Source organism: Pseudophryne corroboree, chromosome 1 (genome assembly GCF_028390025.1).
Source record: "Pseudophryne corroboree isolate aPseCor3 chromosome 1, aPseCor3.hap2, whole genome shotgun sequence".
Taxonomy (NCBI): domain Eukaryota; kingdom Metazoa; phylum Chordata; class Amphibia; order Anura; family Myobatrachidae; genus Pseudophryne; species Pseudophryne corroboree.
The window spans coordinates 540,424,203-540,442,642 of NC_086444.1; the positions used below are offsets into that span (position 1 = coordinate 540,424,203).

Sequence of the window (18,440 nt, forward strand, 5' to 3'; positions counted from 1 at the left end):
TAGCAGCACCCATGTTTTTTGGTCCTCTATGTATTTTTGACATGGCCTGTGTGACCAAAACACGCAACTCCCTCTTAGTGAATGCGGGCTGCCTTTTTTTTCTCCTTGAAGTAGCCTGTGAGCTTTGGTCCTGTTCCTCATCACCATCCTCCTCTTCACTAGCTGCTTGTGTATTTTGTGTTTCTGCGGCTAATGCTGAATCTCCCTCAGTTACCCCAGTATGTCTGTCTGGCAGGGTATCCTCTCTTAACTGCTGGGGATCAGAAGTTGGAATGTCCCTAGTACTGAGTCCTGCTTCTTCAGAATCCGCAGAGGCGGATTGCAGCATCTGCTGACGCAACGCCATGCGTCTTTGTGTCAATGCGGACACCTGCTGCTGCACGCGGTCCAGCTCTGCTGCCAACTCCTCACGAGTAGCCATGTTGCTAGTGGCATGTCTGTACGCACAGGTGTGTAGCTATTTATAGCTGCGTGCGTAGCGGAAATTTACACAGGTGTAAGTTATGCTAATTATGTGACTGATTGTACTGCTTATTTAAGAGTCTGGATTGCAGCCTGTGTGAGTGGGTGTATGATGAATGAAGCTGCTGTGTGGTCTCATAGAAGGTGGTCGTCTTTGGAACAACTTTGCAGAGTGAGTTATTTTTGCATTGTCTTGCAGACAGATGTCTGTTTATTCGCTTTTAACATTTTGTGTAGCGTAGTGCGTTTTTTTGGCTAAGTTTCTTTTGTGAGTATTCCTACATTAGTCAATTATCAAGCCAAGTATGTATGGTGGTGCAATGGAACTGGGTTTATGTATTTTGGAGGATATCTGTTTGATATTTAAATGGTTTATTATGGTATATGTGTTTTTTTCTTACCTGTACTTTACAGTGTGTATGTTATATTGTTCACACAGTTTGTTTGATTTATTAGACTCCTTCTGTGTCTCTTGTAGGTGTCTCATTATTGTATTTTGGATCCCTATTTATTTTGTGCCCAAGTAGGCTGCATTATTGTTGATTTTTCAAACACATTTGATTCTTCATTTATTGAGCAGGTAAGTAGGCTATCCCTGTGTGTCCTGCTGTTTGTTGTAAGTGTCTATATGATCTCTTAGACTCCTTCTGTGTCTCTTGTAGGTGTCTCATTAGTGGATTTTGGATCCCTATTTATTTTGTGCCCAAGTAGGCTGCATTTTTGTTGATTTTTCAAACACATTTGATTCTTCATTTATTGAGCAGGTAAGTAGGCTATCCCTGTGTGTCCTGGAGTGTGTTTGTAGCAAGTGTGTATCTTATTTCTTATAGGCCATTTCTCTCTCTTGTAGGTGTCTCATTTATTTGTTTACATTGCATTTACTTTTGACAAAGTAGGGCTGATTTTTGCTGTATTAGCTACTAAAGGACCACCGTTTATTGTTTTTTTTTTTATAAAATTTTTAAAACTAATTTACATTATTCATACTTAGTTGTTTAAAAATATATTGTGGCAGTAATTATATGGGTATGTTTGAAATCTCAAATACTTTTTGATTTGTGATGTTAACCTATGTTTGAAATAATTAGCTAAAGGTTTGTTTTTGTTTTGTTCCCAATTTTGTGTTTTGGACCCGTATTTTAATCTTGAAGAAATGGAGTACGCTCCTGCAGTAAGTTAACACCCATACACTTTGACTTTGATTATGGATGACAATGTGTGTTGTAATTTTTTTTTATTTATTTAATGATTCTTACCTTCATTTTAAGTTGGTGATGTCCATTCATGTGGCAGCTGAAGCCCTCCCACCCCAACCCACGGAACCACTCCCACCCCAACCGCTGCAAGCCCTCCAACCGCAACCGGCTCCTCATCATCCAAGGCAACGGAGGCGTGCTAGGCCACCAATTTTCCGTACCCGTGTCCTCCTTTTTGGGATGCCTGATGATGTGGTTTTGCGCAGATACAGGCTGCCACCTCATCTAATCCTAGACACTCTCTCCATAATAGAGAGTGATCTAGAACAATCCATTAGGTATCCTACAGCAATACCAGCATTGACACAATTCCTTGCTGTGTTACATTTTGTTGCCACTGGTTCATACCAGCATGTTGTGGGCGATCTGGTTGGCATGTCGCAGGGCCAGTTCAGTAAGGTCCTGCGGCGTGTCAGTCAGGCTTTTATTAAGCGAGTTAAGCAATTTATTGCTATGCCTTTGGATGTTGGGGTCCTAGATGTGGTGAAGCGGCAATTTGAGGAAGGTGGCAGTTGCTTCCCACATGTTATTGGGGTTGTGGATGGCACACATGTAGCTATTGTACCACCAAGACATAATGAAGAAATTTATAGAAACAGGAAACTGTTTCATTCTCTGAATGTAATGGTTGTTTGTGGGCCATCCCTCCAGATCCTGTCCCTGAATGCTAAGTTCCCGGGGAACTCCCATGATGCCCATGTCATTAGACAATCAGGGATATGGCACAGATTAAGATCGATGGAAGGACAAGACATGTGGTTATTGGGTGAGTGTTTTTTTTAACTTACAATAATATTTTTAATTTTAAGATTCTAATTATTTTCTTTTCTTCTCATCAAACAGGAGACCGTGGATATCCTTGCACCCCCTGGCTCATGACTCCTTACAGTAAGCCCAGGCCAGGACCACAGACGGCATTTAACTCCGCGCTTACTGCCACTAGACAGCTGGTGGAGCGCATGATTGGTGTCCTTAAAGGGCGCTTTCATGTGCTCCACCGCACTGGTGGCGACATCATGTATTCGCCGGAGATGGTAAGTAAAATTGTGGTCCTGTGCGCTATCCTACATAACATCGCTGTAAGGAGTCGCGTTGAGCTTCCTCACACAGAGGAATTGCCAGATGAGGAGCCAGGGGTTGGGCGGAGAGTCGGTGGGGGGAGTGTTTCCCGGAGGGGAAACGAAATAAGGGCACGCATTGTGCGGGAATATTTCAGGTATAGTGAATTGTTACAAATTATAAAAATATTAAACAAAGTCACTGTATATTTATGTTCATTTTGCTCTGATGTCATTTAGGTAGCTATTGAAAGCTCATTGTGTAATTGTTTTGGTGTGTGTGAATATATTAATAGTTGTTTCTGTAAATATTCAAACATGTTAACCTTACAATGTTTTTTTTGGTTTTAAAATATATTTACGTTGCTAAATTGTTGTAATTACTGTTTTTTTTTATAATCCTGTTTTCAAAACAAAATACACAACATATGATACTAAATGTTGTAAACTTTGTGACTGTGCAGCTGATTGTTCCTCCAAAATGTGGTGAGTACACAGATTGTATCAAATATTTTAGTAAAAATGTGTGTGTGTGTGTGTGTGTGTGTGTGTGTGTGTGTGTGTGTGTGTGTATGTATGTGGAATTGTGAGGGTAGGTTCTTTTATTATCATGCTCTTCCGCGACTGCGAATTTCCGCTATAGCGAACTAACCCCTCTGCTCTTCACAGCACTGCAGACAGCAATAAAGTTTATTCAATGCACATATCAATAAAGTTAATTTAGATGACAGCATAGATTTTACACCAATCACATGCCAACATACACTATAAATATATGCCCATATATGGAAAACGCCATTGCCATGTTGCGTGCTGCACCATTCACACGGCGTGAGCTCCACGCCTTGGTGGCGATGAATGGACCGCCGCGTAGGCCACGTAGGGCGCTTTGTCCCAAATCGGGTAAAGCGCGAGGCCTACGCGGAGGTCCGCTGCTTGTTAAGGACCCGCATCCGCAGCCGGAGGTCAGTTATCCAGCTTGAGAGACGCTGGAGCGACCTACGAAGGCGTACGCTGGACTTGTTGGCGGAGCTGCGGCAACAAATCCGGACCCTACGTGGGCGCAGTAAGTAACATTTCGTTACATGACGGATTTTACGCATAACCTTTGCATACTTTCACTAAGTGAGAGTGTGAACATTTGCACACTTACAATAAACATGAGTGTGTGTGGGTAGGGCAAGCAGTACTGCATACCTCCCAACATGACCCTCTCCTGGAGGGACAGAATACTCTGCTTCTGGACTTGTCACTTAATTTATGGAATAAAGGTGTTTCAGCACAGGTGATGGCAATCATAAATTAAGAGGGAAGTGACGGAGCAGAACATTCTGTCCCTCCTGGAGAGGGTCATGTTGGGAGGTATGGTACTGACTGTATGTTGTTGTGCATAATTACTACACAGGCTGACAACTGAACCCAATAACCTGCTCAGTGGTTTTTTTTAAAAAATGTTGCTGGTTTGGAGAACTGGTGATGTTGGCTATAACAAACATTCAGATTCTATATATTATCTGATAGAAGGTGCTTAAGAAAGTTTATGTATAATATGATTGGTTGCTATGGGCAACATCACCAGTATAAACATATTTTCTAACTTAGTAATGTTACCCCTGTCTCTTTAACATGGTACAGAACAGAGTAACAGGAATATGCTGATGTTCTAAATGTATATGTTAAAACCTAAAAATTACATATGTCATTCTAGGGCGAGCACAACAGCAAGGTGCTGCTGCTGCTGGTGCTGGGAGGCCACAACAGGCACATTCTCAAGCCCCATCCCCTTCTGGCTCACCCGCCACCTCTCCTGCCCAATCCCCCTCTCCTGCCCAATCCCCCTCTCCTGCCCAATCCCCCTCTCCAGCCACCTCACCCTCTCCAGCCCAATCCCCCTCTCCAGCCCAATCCCCCTCTCCAGCCACCTCACCCTCTCCAGCCACCTCACCCTCTTTTGCCCAATCCCCCTCTCCAGCCCAAACCCCCTCTCCAGCCACCTCACCCTCTCCTGCCACCTCACCCTCATTTTCCCACTCCCCCTCTCCAGCCCAAGCCCACTCTCTTTCCCAATCCCCCTCTCCAGCCCACACCCCCTCTCCAGCCCAATCACACTCTCTTGCCAAATTCCCCTCTCTGCCCCCCTCCCCCTCTGTGTCCCAAAAAAGCACACCACCACCCTCACACTATCATTCCCAAACCCCCTCTGTAAGTACTTCCCCCTTCCATCCTCTCACACAATTGGACCCTCCTTCCCCCATCCTGCCTCCTTCCCCCATCCAGCACCCATCCCCCATCCAGCCAACCTCACCCATCCAGCCTCCATCCCCCAGCAAGCCAACAGAATGGGCAGCAGAGGCCCCGTAGCCACTAGAGGGAGGTGGCCAAGTGGCAGAGGAGAGTAAGTTCGCACACATTCCTTATTTTTTTATTTTAAAAAGAAAAAACACATTCAATTAAATGCAGTGTTGTACTGTGGTCAATCTTTTGTCAAGGTTAAATGCTTGTCTTCTTCATCATGGTATAGATGATGCATTCACATTTGTGTGTGGGACATTATATGTACAGTGTCTACATCTGGTTGCTAATCACTATGTCGACAGGTTTGCCTGCACAACAAGGTTTGTATGTGAAACATTATATGCAACACATTTAGACCTGAGTGTTACTTTTTGTGTGGTTTTACTTTTACAATTGTGCTTGGGTATTGCAATTTTTTCTTAAAAAAGTTGCAGGAGTCACTTTGTTAGCCAGCCTAATGACACAATGATTTGTGTTGTGAAAGTTACACTCACAAAATGCTTATTTTCTTTTTCAAAACCTGTTTGACCTTTTTAGTAAGGCAGGCTTTCAGGGAGTGTGGGCATGCTAGGATATGTTGTCCTTCTGAAGATGTTGATATGCAGTGTGATGATGCAGGGCCAAACAGCACAAAAGACAAGTCTGCTTCACTCCAGATGTGAATGAAGACCAGTATGGGGTTACATGTAATAATTTGGGGGTGTGATTCAAGATTGGATGTTGCCCATAGCAACCAAACACAAACACATTTTCAGTTATTTACCACCTTCTAGAAGAGAAGTAGAATGTGATAGGTTGCTATGGACAACATCACACCCTAAATATAACTCCCATCTTAGTAAATGTACATCATGGTGTGGTAGACTTTTACACATTGTAATTTTGCTATGACAAACATTGCTGAGTATGCTTGTGTGTTAGTATGCTACTGTTTAGTCATTTATACATCCATGATGTATATCATTTTATATGAAAGTGTGCTTTGTGGAATTGTGAAGTAATAGGTAATGTGAGTTATGTTTTAAATTGCATTTTTACTCTGCATTTCAGATGGTGCCGTTGGAGATCCCACAAGACTGGCAGTCATCGTTGCCCGCATGAAGGCACATTTGGAGGCCATGTTGGCCGAAGTTGACGTGTTACAAAATGTACTTTAAAAAAAAATTAAAAAAAAAGTTTCTTTGACAATTTTGATTAAAAAAAAAAATATGTGGAAATAATAAAAATTTATTTTACTCCGTTATGCGCTTGTGATGTTTTTAATGGTAAAAATTTAAATCATATTGCAAAGCATAAATTGGTTACCTAACAAAAAAAAAAAAAAAATAGTATTAGTCTTATTTATTACAAACAAATTAGGTTAGTTAGTAGGTTATATTTTAAAAAAACATGTAAACACATACATTCACACACTAAACATCCACACAAAATTATTCTATTTACATTTATGTCAGGCACAGTTTACACATCTCTTGCACTTGTTTAAAGACAAACATGGTAATGTCCAATTAGGCCTACAAAGTGTTCTTGAGGTATTCTTTGCAGACTTAATTGGTCATGCACACAAACAATCATTACACTAATTGGTTTTTTAATTGAGGGACGCTTGTTGAGTTTGAATTGCAAGGTGTCATCTAAATTAGGGGGAAAAAACCATTGCTGTGCGTTTGTTTGCAAAAGCCTTAGGACATTTGAGAGGAATGTATAAATCTACGATGACATCGTATTTTTTCGATGAGGTTTGTGCGTATGCGATGGATTCGCATTAATGCGTTGTAATTTGGCATACGCCTACCTTGTGTAGCACTGCGTACGAAATAGCAAATTTACGATGGGGGCGGATGTTCGCAATTTTACAACATAATCGCAACTTTGCGAATATGTTGTGCGAACGAAAAAAATAGCGAACAACTCGGAATGACCACCTATATGTATACTGCTGTCACCAAAATGCTGCACTGTCCTACTATATACTGCTCACAATAATGCAGCACAGAGATAGTATACTTGACACGGAGCTGCAAGATACAGCAATGGCTTACTGTACTGTACTACTATAATTATATACTGGTGGTCCCCACAATGCAGCACACTGAGCACAGATATTTGCAGCACACTGAGCACAGATATGGAGCATTTTCAGGCAGAGAACGTAGATATTTGCAGCACACTGAGCACAGATATTTGCAGCACACTGAGCACAGATACGGAGCTTTTCAGGGAGAGAACGCAGCCACGTCCTCTCCGTTCAATCTCCAATGCATGAGTGAAAATGGCGGCGACGCGCGGCTCTTTATATAGAATACGAATCTCGCGAGACTCTGACAGAGGGATGATGACGTTTGGCCGCGTTCGGGTTAACCAAGCAAGGTGGGAAGATCCGAGGCGGCCTCGGAACCGTGTAAAATAGGTGAAGTTGGGGGGGGTTCGGATCTCGGAGAACCGAACCCACTCATCTCTAATATATATGGGATGTAGGTACAATGCCGCCAGACAGGATCCCAGCGGTCGAAGTACCGATGCCGGAATCCCAAAAGACAGCATAATGCCAGCATCAAAATCCCGACAGTCCTCGGGATCCCTGATGCCTGGAATCCGTTCTTTTAGCTGGGGGGTTGGAGGTTAGGTTTAGGCATTAAAACGGGGGTTAGGGTGCAAGGGCAGGAAGGGGGGGTTAGGGTCCAAGGGCAGGAAGGGGGTGTTTAGGTACTGGGGTGGGGGGTTTAGGCACTTACAAGGGGAGGTTAGGGTTAGGCACCAAGCAGGGAGGGTTAGGTTTAGGCGGCGGGGATGGGAGGGTTAGGGTTAGGCACCATCGGGGAGGGTTAGGGTTAGGCACCCACAAGGGAGGGCTAAGATAGGGGTCAGGGGAGGGTTAGGGTACTTTCTCGGGGGGCTGTCGGGATTCTGATGGTAGGGATGCTACTGTTGGTATAATGACTGCTGGCATCCCGAACATCGGTTTATCATAAATAAAATCTATTTGTCTTTGGCTTTGTGGTACTGTTGGAGCTGAGGGCACCGGAGTCCATGTGTACAGCTTTGGGAGTGCCGGTCTGAGGACATTGACTATATGTATATATATATATATATATATATATAGATACAGGTAACGGCGGCACTCTCGGATTTCTTCAATGCAATAACTGAGATCACTCGGTTCTGCTTTACGTGAGGTGGATAATATTCCAGACACTTGCTGGCTATGCACGGCTGACGTCGTCAGCCTGTATACCAGCATCCCGCATAGCCGTGGTCTGGAAGCAGTGAGTAACCTCATTGATGGTAATTCCAAATTTACTGGTCCTGTGATTAAGTTCTTTATGAGCCTGATACAACTTACACTAGATAGGAATTATTTTTTATTCAATAATGAATTTTTCCAACAAATAAAAGGCTGTGCAATGGGGTCTTGTGCCGCACCGGCATATGCCAATGCCTTCATGTTCTGTGTGGAACAGGCTTTATTTTTCTCTAATCCCCAGTATAAGTCCAATATAGCCATGTACACTCGCTATATCGACGATGTGTTCATGCTATGGACAGGGTCACGTGAGGCATTCATAGACATGATGCATCAAGTAAATTTGATGGATGACTCCATCAAATTCACTTTTGACATACAGGCAGAGACCATCAATTTCCTGGATGTAAAAATTGTTAGAAAAAATGGCATGTTCATTACCTCTATTTACCAAAAGCCGACTGATGTTAACAGTTTATTGTTGGCCTCTAGCCATCATCCAAAACCTTTGAAGAATGGGCTTCCGTACTCACAGTACCTTTGGGTACATTGGATTTGTAGCAGTACGGATGAAGAGCATAAACAAATGGATCTAATGACCTCCAGATTTTTGGAGAGGGGCTACAACAGCGAACTGTTACGATCAGCTAGAAAAAAGGCCATATCTCAACCCAAAATTCCCGTTACAGCAACGGGTCCTAAGAAGACACATGACAAGAATACCGTTGTCTTTGTGACTGACTACACTACATCTAGTCAAAGTCTCAGCAAAACAGCTAAAAGAATATGGCCCATAATACAGAGGGATCCCAATCTCTCTAGTATTAGTTCCAGTAAATTAATGCCGTGTTACAGGAGGGGTAGCAACATACGAGATGTGGTTGTACACAATGACATCTCACGATATGTTGCTACTGAGACAGCCACATTTCTAGCAAGAAAACCAGGTAATTATAAATGCGTTACTTGTCAGTATCTTGAAACCGGTGATTATATAACACATCCGCACACTGGAATCAAGATCAAAATTACACAAGTTCTCACCTGCACAAGTAAATTTGTAATATATTGCATCAAATGCCCTTGTGGGCTCTACTATATAGGCAAAATGTCCTGCCTCTTTAAGGAACGCATGAGCCAGCACAGAAGTGCTATAAAGCAAATACTTGAGGGTAAACAAGTGGACCAGCCGGTAGCAAAACATTTCAAAGCACATCAACACAGTCTTGCTACCTTACGGTATAAAATGTTGGAACAAGTCCCCTTAACTAAGCGGGGGGGAGACAGACAGAAGACTTTGTTGCAAAAGGAGGCTCGTTGGATACACCGGCTTAACACGGTGGCTCCCAATGGTCTCAATGAGACATTGTCACTTACCTGTTTCTTGTAAAGCATAGGCTGTATTAGGTATAGAATAGAAAACTGATTTGCAATTAATAATGGTAATTTCTCTAACGTCCTAAGTGGATGCTGGGGACTCCGTAAGGACCATGGGGATTAGCGGCTCCGCAGGAGACTGGGCACAACTAAAGAAAGCTTTAGGACTACCTGGTGTGCACTGGCTCCTCCCACTAAGACCCTCCTCCAGACCTCAGTTAGATTCTTGTGCCCGGCTGAGCTGGATGCACACTAGGGGCTCTCCTGAGCTCCTAGAAAGAAAGTATATTTAGGTTTTTTATTTTACAGTGAGATCTGCTGGCAACAGACTCACTGCAGCGAGGGACTAAGGGGAGAAGAAGCGAACCTACCTAACAGGTGGTAGTTTGGGCTTCTTAGGCTACTGGACACCATTAGCTCCAGAGGGATCGACCGCAGGACCCGACCTTGGTGTTCGTTCCCGGAGCCGCGCCGCCGTCCCCCTTACAGAGCCAGAAGCATGAAGAGTCCGGAAAATCGGAGGCAGAAGACTTCGGTCTTCACCAAGGTAGCGCACAGCACTGCAGCTGTGCGCCATTGCTCCTCATGTACACCTCACACTCCGGTCACTGATGGGTGCAGGGCGCTGGGGGGGGCGCCCTGAGGGCAATATATGACACCTTGGCTGGCAAATCTACATCATATATAGTCCTAGAGGCTATATAGATGTAAAATTTCCCCTGCCAGTATTCCAGAAAAAGCAGGAGAAAGTCAGTTGAAAAAGGGGCGGGGCTTCTCCCTCAGCACACTGGCACCATTTTCTCTTCACAGTGCAGCTGGAAGACAGCTCCCCAGGCTCTCGCCTGTAGTTTTCAGGCTCAAAGGGTTAAAAAGAGAGGGGGGGGCACTAAATTTAGGCGCAATATATGTATACAAGCAGCTATTTGGGGAAAAATCACTCAGTTATAGTGTTAATCCCTGCATTATATAGCGCTCTGGTGTGTGCTGGCATACTCTCTCTCGGTCTCCCCAAAGGACTTTGTGGGGTCCTGTCCTCAGTCAGAGCATTCCCTGTGTGTGTGCGGTGTGTCGGTACGGCTGTGTCGACATGTTGGATGAGGAAGGTTACGTGGAGGCGGAGCAGAGGCCGATAAATGGGATGTCGCCCCCTGTGGGGCCGACACCAGAGTGGATGGATAGGTGGAAGGTATTAACCGACAGTGTCAACTCCTTACATAAAAGGCTGGATGACGTAACAGCTGTGGGACAGCCGGCTTCTCAGCCCGCGCCTGCCCAGGCGTCTCAAAGGCCATCAGGGGCTCAAAAAACGCCCGTTACCTCAGATGGCAGACACAGATGTCGACACGGAGTCTGACTCCAGTGTCGACGAGGTTGAGACATATACACAATCCACTAGGAACATCCGTTACATGATCTCGGCAATGAAAAATGTGTTACGCATTTTCTGACATGAACCCAAGTACCACATAAAAGGGGTTTTATTTTTGGGGAGAAAAAGCAGCCAGTGTTTTGTTCCCCCATCAGATGAATGAATGAAGTGTGTAAAGAAGCGTGGTTTCCTCCTATAAGAAACTGGTAATTTCTAAAAAGTTACTGATGGCGTACCCTTTCCCGCCAGAGGATAGGTCACAGAATGAATAAATATAGTTTGCTGCGCTTGTGGAAGGGAGCTGCTCAAGTTGTTGTTTGATGTTTAAAGAAATTTGTCTGGACCGAGCGCTTGTGTGTGCAAATGTATGGTGTTATGAAAATGTATGTAAAGTAAATTAATAAATAAAAAAATAAAAATAAAAAATAAAATAAAAATAAAAATAAAAATAAAGGGGGGGGGGTTATGGAAGGGGAGGGGGAAGTGCAATGTTTACAGCTCCTTTGTGAATAATTGTTGAGCAAGGGCAAGCAGGGCAGCTCTGACGTCCCCACCTGTGTCAGGTCCGGCTGCCAAAGCGCTCCGGGTAACTTCCGGTGCGTGAGAGCGAGAGAAGAGGAAGAATTTACTTTCATTTCCCTATTGAAGTTTTTACCATGAGGATGCCGCCGGGAGAATGCACTTCCGGTCACGGGTACATCCGGTTTTATCAATAAAGTTATGATATAAAAAACGGACAATTTACACAAACATTTTCATCATCTCCTTGAGAAAGAATCCTGCTGTGGATTCGAAACGCGTTGGAGTACAAGAAGAACAAGAAGAACGAAGCAACCACCGAGGACACGAAGCCCGCCCGCCGCCGCCAGCGCCCCAATACCGGAAGTAAACATCCGAACTTCCGGTTTGACGGACGGAGCAGCGGCCACAGTGCGGCTAGGAGGAGGAGAACGTCAGTCACGGCATAAGCAGGAAATGCCATCCGCAACCTAAACGCTGCCACAGAGACCAGAGCCTCCAGCCACACTTGCATCGGAAAATAGGGTAAGTCAGGGAAAGTTTCCACTGCAAAAAAATAGACTGTGCCCTCTCACCAAAGTGTCCACAAGCTCCACAATTATTCACAAAGGAGCTGTAAACATTGCACTTCCCCCTCCCCTTCCATACCCCCCCCCTTTATTTTTATTTTTATTTTTATTTTATTTTTTATTTTTATTTTTTTATTTATTAATTTACTTTACATATATTTTCATAACACCATACATTTGCACACACAAGCGCTCGGTCCAGACAAATTTCTTTAGAGGATAGGTCACGTTGGGAGATATCCCTTAGGGTGGATAAGGCGCTCACACGTTTTCATAAGGTGGCACTGCCGTCTTAGGATACGGCCACCTTGAAGGAACCTGCTGATAAAAAGCAGGAGGCGATCCTGAAGTCTGTATTTACACACTCAGGTTATATACTGAAACCTGCAATTGCCTCAGCATAAATAGTGCTGCTGCAGCGTGGTCTGATACCCTGTCAGATAATATTAATACGCTAAGACAGGGATAATATTTTGCTAACATTGAGCATATTTAAGACGTTGTCTTATATATAAAGGATGCACAGAGGGATATTTGCCGGCTGGCATCCAGAATTAATGCAATGTCCATTCTGCCAGGAGGGTATTAGAAACCCGGCAGTGGACAGGTGATGCTGCCTGTAAAAGGCACATGGAGTTTCTGCCTTATAAGGGTGAGGAATTGTTTGGGGATGGTCTCTGGGACCTCGTATCCACAGCAACAGCTGGGAATAAAACAATTTTACCTCAGGTTTCCTCACAGCCTAAGAAAGCACCGTATTTTCAGGTACAGTCCTTTCGGCTTCAGAAAAGCAAGCGGGTCAAGGGCGCTTCCTTTCTGCACAGAGACAAGGGAAGAAGGATAAAAGCTGCACCAGCAGCCAGTTCCCAGGATCAAAAATCTTCCCCCGCTTCCTCTGAGTCCACCGCATGACGCTGGGGCTCTACAGGTGGAGACAGGTGTGGTAGGGGCGCGTCTCGGGAACTTCAGGGACCAGTGGGCTTGCCCACAGGTGGATCTCTAGGTTCTGCAAATAGTATCACAGAGATACAGGCTGGAGTTCGAGGCGACTCCCCCTCGCCGTTACCTCACATCAGCCTTGCCTGCTGCCCTCGGAGAAAGGTAGTACTGGCGGCAATTCACAAGCTGTACTTCCAGCAGGTGAAATCAAGGTACCCCTCCTTCAACAAGGCCGGGGTTACTATTCCAAAATGTTGTGGTACCGAAACCAGACGGTTCGGTGAGACCCATTCTAAAATGGAAAGCCTTGAACACTTATATACGAAGGTTCAAGTTCAAAATGGAATCGCTCAGGGCGATTATTGCAAGCCTGGAGAATTTCATGGTATCACTGGACATCAAGGATGATTATCTGCATGTCCCTATTTACCCTCTTCACCAGGAGTACCTCAATATTGTGGTACAGGATTGTCATTACCAATTCCAGACGTTGCTGTTGGTCTGTCCCCGGCACCGAGGTATTTACCAAGGTAATGGCCGAAATAATTATCCCGTACTTGGACGATCTCCTTATAAAGGCGAGGTCCAGGGAGCAGTTGTTCGTCGGAGTAGCACTATCTCGGGAATTGCTACAACAGCACGGCTGGTTTCTGAATATTCCAAAGTCGCAGCTGGTTCCTACGACGCGTCTACTGTTCCTAGGTATGGTTCTGGACACAGAACAGGATAAAAAGGTTTTCTCCCGGAGAAGTCCAAGGAGTTGTTGTCTCTAGACAGAGACCTCCTAATACGTATACAGGTGTCGGTGCATCAATGCACGTGAGCCCTGGGAAAGATGGTAGCTTCTTACGAAGAAATTCCATTCGCCAAGTCCCATGCAAGGATTTTCCAGTGGGATCTGTTGGACAAGTGGTCCGGGTCGCATCTTCAGATGCATCGGCGGATAACCCTGTCTCCAAGGGTCAGGGTGTCGCTGTTGTGGTGGCTGCAGAGTGCTCATCTTCTAGGGGGCCGCAGATTCGGCATACAGGACTGGGTCCTTCGAGGCTGGGGGGCAGTCACACAGGGAAGGAACTTCCAAGGCTATGGAAAAGTCAGGAGACTTCCCTACACATAAATACTCTGGAACTGAGGGCCATTTACAATGCCTTAAGTCAGGCTAGACCCCTGCTTCAACACCGGCCGGTGCTGATCCAGTCAGACAACATCACGGCGGTCGCTCATGTAAACCGACAGGAAGCAGGATGGCGATGGCAGAAGCCACAAGGATTCTCCGATGGGCGGAAAATCATGTGTTAGCACTGTCAGCAGTGTTCATTCCCGGAGTGGACAACTGAGAAGCAGACTTTCTCAGAAGACACGACCTCCACCCGGGAGAGTGGGGACTTCATCCAGAAGTCTTCCAAATGATTGTACACCATTGGGAAAGGCCACAGGTGGACATGATGGCGTCCCGCCTCAACTAAAAGTTACAAAGATATTGCGCCAGGTCAAGGACCCTCAGGCGATAGCTGTGGACGCTCTGGTAACACCGTGGGTGTACCAGTCGGTGTATGTGTTCCCTTCTCTGTCTCTCTTACCCAGGGTAATGAGAATAATAAGAAGGAGAGGAGTAAGAAATATACTCATTGTTCCGGGTTGGCCAAGAAGAGCTTGGTAACCAGAACTCCAAGAAATTATCTCAGAGGACCTATGGCCTCTGCCGCTCAGACAGGACCTGCTGCAGCAGGGGGCCTGTCTGTTCCAAGACGTACCGCGGCTGCGTTGACGGCATGGCGGTTGAACGCCGGATCCTGAAGGAAAAGGGAAAAGGGAATTCCGGAGGAAGTTATCCCTACGCTATTTAAAGCTAGGAAAGAAGTGAACGCAAACCATTATCACCGCATATGGCGAAAATATGTTGCGTACTGTGAGGCCAGGAAGGCCCCAAAGGAGAAATTTAAGCTAGGTCGATTTCAGCACTTCCTACAGTCAGAGGTGACTATGGGCCTAAAATTGGGTTCCATTAAGGTCCAGATTTCGGCTCTATCGATTTTCTTCCAAAATTGAACTGGCTTCACTGCCTGAAGTTCAGACTTTTGTTAAGGGAGTGCTGCATAGTCAGCCCCCGTTTGTGCCTCCAGTGGCACCATGGGATCTCAACGTGGTGTTGGATTTCCTGAAGTCGAATTGGGTTGAGCCACTTAAATCCGTGGAGCTATAATACCTCACGTGGAAAGTGGTCATTCTGTGGGCCTTGGCGTCGGCCAGGCGTGTATCAGAATTGGCGGCTTTGTCATAGAAAAGCCTTTATCTGTTTTTTATATGGATAAGGCGGAATTGAGGACTCGTTCCCAATTCCTTCCTAAGGTGGTATCAGTTTTTCATGTGAACCAACCTATTGTGGTGCCTGCGGCTACTTGGGACTTGGAGGATTCCAAGTTACTGGATGTAGTCAGGGCCCTGAAAAGTATATGTTTCCAGGACAGCTGGAGTCAGGAAAACTGACTCGCTATTTCTCCTGTATGCACCCAACAAGCTGGGTGCTCCTGCTTCTAAGCAGACGGTTGCTCGCTGGATCTGTAGCACGATTCAACTTGCACATTCTGCGGCTGGACTGCCGCACCCTGAATCTGTAAAAGCCCATTCCACGAGGAAAGGGGCTCTTCTTGGGCGGCTGCCCGAGGGGTCTCGGCTTTACAATTTTGCCGAGCTGCTACTTGGTCGGGTTTAAACACTTTTGCAAGAGTCTACAAGTTTGATACCCTGGCTGAGGAGGACCTAGAGTTTGCTCATTCGGTGCTGCAGAGTCATCCGCACTCTCCCGCCCGTTTGGGAGCTTTGGTATAATCCCCATGGTCCTTACGGAGTCCCCAGCATCCACTTAGGACGTTAGAGAAAATAAGATTTTACTCACCGGTAAATCTATTTCTCGTAGTCCGTAGTGGATACTGGGCGCCTATCCCAAGTGCGGATTGTCTGCAATACTTGTATATAGTTATTGCCTAACTAAAGGGTTATTGTTGAGCCATCTGTTGAGAGGCTCAGTTGTTATCATACTGTTAACTGGGTATAGCATCACGAGTTATACGGTGTGATTGGTGTGGCTGGTATGAGTCTTACCCGGGATTCAAAATCCTTCCTTATTGTGTCAGCTCTTCCGGGCACAGTATCCTAACTGAGGTCTGGAGGAGGGTCTTAGAGGGAGGAGCCAGTGCACACCAGGTAGTCCTAAAGCTTTCTTTAGTTGTGCCCAGTCTCCTGCGGAGCCGCTAATCCCCATGGTCCTTACGGAGTCCCCAGCATCCACTACGGACTACGAGAAATAGATTTACCGGTGAGTAAAATCTTATTTTTTGTATCTCTAGACAAGCATTTAGCGGAAATTTTTCGTATTGAGGTACTTATAAGTACATGAAACGTATATTATATATGCATAACTGTGTTTCCAGATTTGTAAATGAGTCCGTTTTTGTATTACTGTTTCTATGGTAATTGTTTATTTTCACTGGTCGGGAAACGTCATCACATTGACTCTGTTTGTCTCTAAGTGATGACGTACCCGGAAGTAAGTCCGGCGGCGTTGCCGGGGACTGTGCACGTGGGGAGTGTACTGAGCATAAAGGTAAGATTGTTTTATATCACACTTTGTATCTTCTGATGACGGTTGAATAAAACCGAAACGTTAAGCTAAAGCAGAACCGAGTGATCATGTCTGTCACATGTGTTCAGTGAGAACCTGCTTTCATCTGTAAAGAGCACAGGGTGCCAGTGGCGAATTTGCCAATCTTGGTGTTCTCTGGCAAATGCCAAACGTCCTGCACGGTGTTGGGCTGTAAGCACAACCCCCACCTGTGGACGTCGGGCCCTCATACCACCCTCATGGAATCTGTTTCTGATCATTTGAGTAGACACATGCACATTTGTGGCTTGCTGGAAGTCATTTTGCAGGGCTCTGGCAGTGCTCCTCCTGTTCCTCCTTGCACAAAGGCGGAGTTAGCAGTCCTGCTGCTGGGTTGTTGCCTCCTCCATGTCTCCTGATGTACTGGCCTGTCTCCTGGTAGCGCCTCCATGCTCTGGACACTACGCTGACAGACACAGCAAACCTTCTTGCCACAGCTCGCATTGATGTGGCATCCTGGATGAGCTGCACTACCTGAGCCACTTGTGTGGGTTGTAGACTCCGTCTCATGCTACCACTAGAGTGAAAGCACTGCCAGCTTTCAAAAGTGACCAAAACATCACCCGGAAAGCATAGAAGCTGAGAAGTGGTCTGTGGTCACCACCTGCAGAACAACTTCTTTATTGGGGGTGTCTTGCTAATTGCCTATAATTTCCACCTGTTGTCTATTCCATTTGCACAACAGCATGTCAAATTGATTGTCAATCAGTGTTGCTTCCTAAGTGGACAGTTTGATTTCACAGAAGTGTGATTGACTTGGAGTTACATTGTGTTGTTTAAAGTGTTCCCTTTATTTTTTGAGCAGTGCATATATATATATATATATATATATATATATACATACAGTATACACACAGTATATGTGTGTGTGTGTGTGTGTGTGTGTGTGAATATTTTTTTTTGTATATAGATTTTATTGGTTTTCCAATAGAAATAAGGAAGTTCAATTACAGTACCGAATAAGATTGAATAAGTACAATTAAGCTAGTGGATTGCATAGATAATGAAAACACCAATGTAAATCGTAACACAATAGCTTTAAGGCTAGGGGGATAACTAATGATATATTCCGCAAACCTATTAGCAAACGCACTGTAGAATAATACAAGAGCCTAACAATAATCAGCGTGGTACAGTACAGCAATAATTGAATACCAAAAGAAGGAGGGGAAAGACGAACAAGACAAAACGCCACATATAACATTAAAGGGAAGAGGGGTAGGGAACGGAAGGGGGGAAGGGGATGAAAAGATGTCATCGGAAATCAGGGGTTCATAACCATGTTAGATAGAACATCTATAATAATTATACAGGAGAATCATATGCAAGAATCGGCAGAGAGTCTCCTAAGCAAATTCCAGGAAGTATTTTCAAATAATTTGAGAATATGATTTTGTGACTATTTCTAAAGTGTTAATAAAAAATTCCCATTTACGGTAAAATTTATCAACACCATCATTAATGTCAGGAATAGTAGCCCTTCTCTCACAATACAGTATTTGAAACAATTTTTGTTTGACTTCCGATAGTGAGGGAGTAGAAGAACGAATCCAATGAATGAGAATAATCTTTTTGGCAATCGTGATAATTAAAGTTAGTAATTGGAGTTTAAATTTCTTATTGGGTCCTAAGTCCCAAGCTTTGAAATTCCCACAAAGACAAGCCAAAGGGTCAGGGCTTACATGAGTAGA

The 18,440-nt window shown here is 44.8% G+C and overlaps 2 long non-coding RNA genes across 3 annotated transcripts; both read left to right on the plus strand.

Moving 5' to 3' along the window:
• The first annotated feature begins 1,130 nt into the window (after positions 1–1,130).
• Positions 1,131–3,046, plus strand: LOC134915574 (uncharacterized). Of its 2 annotated transcripts, XR_010177397.1 has the most exons (4): positions 1,131–1,226; positions 1,614–1,633; positions 2,370–2,484; positions 2,562–3,046. It is a non-coding gene; the product is annotated as an uncharacterized LOC134915574 (long non-coding RNA). The 2 variants fall into 2 exon arrangements; XR_010177396.1 differs by having other exon boundaries at positions 2,370–3,046.
• Positions 3,047–3,102: 56 nt separating this feature from the next.
• On the plus strand, positions 3,103–6,280 carry LOC134915470 (uncharacterized). The gene is made up of 3 exons (XR_010177394.1): positions 3,103–3,262; positions 4,485–5,171; positions 6,122–6,280. It is a non-coding gene; the product is annotated as an uncharacterized LOC134915470 (long non-coding RNA).
• The last annotated feature ends 12,160 nt before the right edge of the window (positions 6,281–18,440 follow it).